The sequence below is a fragment of the Myotis lucifugus genome, unplaced genomic scaffold (genome assembly GCF_000147115.1).
Source record: "Myotis lucifugus unplaced genomic scaffold, Myoluc2.0 scaffold_3374, whole genome shotgun sequence".
NCBI classification, from domain to species: Eukaryota; Metazoa; Chordata; class Mammalia; order Chiroptera; family Vespertilionidae; genus Myotis; species Myotis lucifugus.
In genome coordinates, this window is record NW_005874422.1 from 1,077 (window position 1) to 6,140 (window position 5,064).

The window sequence follows — 5,064 nt, forward strand, 5'->3', positions numbered from 1 at the left end:
TGTGAATATGAATGGGGTGACTATTCATACTCACCCTATTCTGGGTGGTCAAAACAGAAAATTTCACTTTTCAGTGACCAGAGCCCAGTTTTATCTAGGTGCAGAAGAGCACTTAGGTAAAACGCAGTATCCCACTATCCTACTTCCTCCTAACAATGGGCCAGAATTTCCCACAATGTAATGATAACTATATATCCCTCTCCCCATTTATATATATATATATACACACCTGTGTGTGCATGTGTCTGCGTATGTAACATGCAGCAAGTAACTGCTATCAGTAAGTTTTTAAGTAAGGGGATGCTGTTATAAAATGTCTGAATAGCACACAGCTCCAAAGCTATTATTTAACCTACTAGAAGCCCATTGCATGAAGATTCATGCAATAGGCCTTCCTTCGTCCCTCCCCTGGCTGCCGGCACCAGTTTGCCTCCAGCATCCGGGACCCAGGCTTTTGGTTCGGCCACAGTGGAGAAGTCAAGTCTCTTCAGTCTTCAGTCTTCACTCTGGCCGGAGCCTTCAATCTTCATTCCTGCATATGCAAATTAACCACCATCTTTGTTGGGTTAATTTGCATAGTCGCTCTGATTGGCTGGTGGGCGTAGAGGAGTGAGACCAATTTGCATGTTTCTCTTTTATTAGTGTAGATGCCAAAATAATTTATAAACTTTCAACAACTGCAAAAGTTTTCTTGGGCAATGATGTGAATTTTTTAGCAACAAATATTTTCTTGGTTCTTCAGAGCATCTGTGCACTGGAGGAAAGCCATGTCTTCAGTATGCTTGTGCGTTTGCAAACCAGCAAACAGAAACAGAAATAGCTAACTCAGAAAGTTAAATGGATTAAACACTTGCCAGGAGAACTCGCCTTTGAGTAGCTATCAAAGAGAATAACACTTTCTGTACTACTACAAACAAATAATAGCAACAACAAATAGTACATTTATTGAGTGCTTCCTGCAAATTAGAAATTCTAAGAGTTTATGAGCAGTACTCCACTTAAACTTTACAATCATTCTGTGAAGTAACTGTTCCTTTTTTCATCTTAGAAATAACAATGATAAAATTCAAAGATATCAACTCACTTGCCCAAAATCACACAGCTTATGTACTTCAGGTCTGTAAAACCCTAGGGCTATACTCCTAACTACTATGCTCTAGTCTATTTTAGTGAAGGTATCCAGCCATAAAATCACATAGCAAATCATAATACCTTAAAGAATGGAGACACAGAGCAGAAGTGGGATATTGGGGTCAAACCCAATATCCCATTGTCCTACTTCCTCCTAACAACAGACCAGAATTACCCACATCTTATAGTGATCAGCCTCTCTCGCTCTCGCTCTCTCTCTCTCTCTCTCTCTCTCTCTCCACACACACACACACACACACACACACACCAGTGATCGTGTTGATAGTTCATTTACTTGTATAAATTCAGTCAATTTTCAGGCAACAATTTTGAAGTTAAATACCATGGTGCTGTATGAAGCGGACAACTTTTTCATTTATTAATAGACAATCTCACTTGAATTATTTAACCTCTTCCACCTAAAAGTCAGTTTCCTCAGCTAAAAATATGGAGATGATAATACTACTTTCTCATGAATGTGATTATATTAAGTATAATAAACTATATACCTGGTACATTGCAGGCATTCGATATTCCAGGTGTTGTTTCACCTTAGAGAAACATGATTAAATTAGCATCCTACATATACATTTAAAGACATCCTGACTTTATGGACTCTACTTTTTTGGTTTCCAATCTTAGGGATGAGGAAGGTACCCAAGTTGGGTACCCATGTGAGTGGGGCAGGGGGGACAGGTTGGCTTTTCACCTGGAACAACACAGCCTTCGGAGGAAGCACTTAAACCAGGGTCTGTATGGCAAACCCAGGTTTTAATTGAGAAAACAATGGTAAGCACTTGGACCAAAGGCCCTATACAGTATTCTAAAATGAGGGGGGAAAATGGATCAGAAGCTAAAGAATCAATACTAGAATGTACTGTCAACCATGGTAGCAGTGGAAGCTGTTCAGAACTAAAAGCTTGATCAAAATATACTACATGGTGCTCTCTTCGGCAGCACATATACTAAAATTAGAACAGTACAGAGAAGATTAGCATGGCCAATGCACAAGGATGACACACAAATTCATGAAGTGTTCCATAAAAAAAAATAATTAAAAAAAGATACTAGATGTGTTCCTGTTTCTTAGGCTCCAGGGAAGTGGAATGAGGACAAGGGACAATGTAAGGCTGGAAAACTCTAAAAACCATAGTAAATGCCTTTGTGCCCAAACTGGGTAAGCAGTGTACTAGTAAGCACACCCCTTAATGAGTGCTGAGAAATAATGCCAATTCTTTTATAAATACATTATCAGCATTATTCTGCTTTTATAAATTCAATGGTGTTGCCCGGCCTGTGTGGCCTATGGTTGAGCATCGACCTATGAACCAGGAGGTCACAGTTCTATTCCCAGTCAGGACATATGCCCGGGTTGTGGGCTCAAGCCCCAGTGTGGGACATGCAGGAGGCAGCCAATCAATAATTCTCTCTCATCATTGATGTCTCTATCTCTCTCTCCCTCTTCCTTCCTCTCTGAAAGCAATAAAAATATATATTTTAAAATAAATAAAATAAATTCAATGGTGCTTTTCCTGGTGAAATAACACCAATCCATATCCTCTCCTGACTATCAGAAATGATATGAATAGATCCCAGCTTGGTATAAGTAATCTGATTTTTAGATGTCTTTATTTTTAAAAAGAGTTGGAAACTTAAGGTAAATGTTCTTCTTATACAGACACCTAGGATATAGGTTGAAATATTTTCAGCATGTTCCCATGACCTTCTCTCTGTAGTGTTGAAAACACCAAACATCTGGATCCATTCCCTATGACCTCTGCCACAGGTCCAGCACCAGGGACAGCTGTGTACTTCAGTAACCGTGGCTCATGTTACTTGGGCATTTTGCTTTTTAGAAGCATGCTTCGGCCAGGAATGCAAACCCAGCTGCTATTGTCTTAACCCATTTAAGTATTTTTATAAAGCATATGGCTTTATAACTAGTCATTAATAAAAGGAATCTAAAATAAACAATATTTCCAACAACAACAAAACTCTATTAACCTGTGTAAACATTCTATGTGAAGGTATTTTCTCAACAATTCATTACTGAAAATAGGTTTTTACAGGACAGACCTTCAATTCGCCCCGTGGCTGGGCATCTCTGCCTCTACTTGCTAACAGCATGATGGGCTCCATGACTGTCCTTAGGAGCCTTAGTTAACATTTTATTTTTAGCTGCTTCTTTTACTGGACTGTTCTTGGTCCATTTGGAATGGACAGGCTAGGACAGTGATGGCGAACCTTTTGAGCTCAGCGTGTCAGCATTTTGAAAAAACCTAACTTAACTCTGGTGCCGTGTCACACGTAGAAATTTTTTGATATTTTCAACCATAGTAAAACAAAGATTTATATTTTTGATATTAATTTTATATATTTAAATGCCATTTAACAAAGAAAATAAAATGAGTTCGCGGGTCACCTCTGACACGCGTGTCATAGGTTCGCCATCACTGGGATAGGATATTCGTGGCCTTGGAAACCTTCTCAATTCCTCTGAAACTTTTATTATCTGTATAAGCAATTGTTATGCTTCTTATTTGTCTGTTTAACTTTTTGTTTCAATTAAGATAATTTTGAAGTAGATCCAGTTATAGTTCAAGCCCTAGTCAATCTCCATGGTCTAGGCCTGTGGTCGGCAAACTGCGGCTCGTGAGCCACATGCGGCTCTTTGGCCCCTTGATTGTGGCTCTTCCTAAGACTTAGGAGTACCCTAATTAAGTTAATAACAATGTACCTACCTATATAGTTTAAGTTTAAAAAATTTGGCTCTCAAAAGAAATTTCAATCGTTGTACTGTTGATATTTGGCTCTGTTGACTAATGAGTTTGCCGACCACTGGTCTAGGCAAAGTGCAGGCAATTTTTGGTATTCCATTCATAATATAATGGGTCACTTCTTTGATGCGTTAGCTTTCCTGGAATCTGACAGGAAAAAGTAATGGTTGTCAGGCAAGAATGATTTCGTATAACCAATACATATAATAAAAAAGAACATAAATTAAATAGATATAATGTGATATATCTTGCATTTATTTCATTTTCTCTTGCTCTAAGCCCTCTACAATGAATGCCTGAACATGTCATGTGTGATTTCCATTATAATGTATTGGCACCATTTTATAGGTGACATTTTTTAAAAACGGTTCCTCTGCTTTTAGTTTGTGTTCAGTTGAAATAGTAAAGAGTTGTTCCTTGATGTTTACTACCATGGAGAGTTCCAGCAAGTGAAACGTGTCATAGGCGATGTGTACAATGCAGGCACAGCTGTATATCATCCCTGTGTCGTTGGGTTTTCATGCCTGAGCCATTTGCATGCTTTACTAGGAACACATTTTAAAATGATGGAAACATTGAGAATATGATACATGATTCACAATACACTTCTTGCGGCCTAAACAAAATTTTTCTAACAGAAAGAAATGGTTGACTTATGGTATTAAATAGTGTATGAATTTATTTCTAGAGTAAACCATTTTATACTTTAAATTTAACATACTGACTTACTCTTGTGTGAATGTCAAAGTGGGGGAGGGTTGGGAGCTTCTATTTTTAATTTTCCAGACTCTAGGCTTACATTTTGAGATGCTATATGTATTTAATGTATTTCAGTTCATAGACTTTTTCTTTATTATTAATTAATAACCTTGGAGTAACCCTGGGAATGTGGTTTCTGTGAGGTACAATGTATCACGTTGTATAACAAGGAGGGCATGGATGATCATTAGTTTTCATAAGGCCCTTAGTCCTTTTCAACACAAAACCGACTGCCTTGAGCAAGGTCCGTTTCTGGCAATTCAATTTCCCCAAAAAATCTCTCCCTAAACATCCAACTTCCCATTATGGACTTGCTGTTCTGGGCTGTCTTGCTAACGTTCACTTTCTCTGATTTCTACTTCTTCTATTAGTCCCTTAATTTTGGATATTATAATCC

General features: G+C 38.1%; 1 non-coding gene across 1 annotated transcript; it reads left to right on the forward strand.

The window, feature by feature from the left end:
- The first annotated feature begins 2,072 nt into the window (after positions 1 to 2,072).
- On the forward strand, positions 2,073 to 2,179 carry LOC111824632. Its single transcript, XR_002827738.1, has one exon. It is a non-coding gene; the product is annotated as a U6 spliceosomal RNA (small nuclear RNA).
- The last annotated feature ends 2,885 nt before the right edge of the window (positions 2,180 to 5,064 follow it).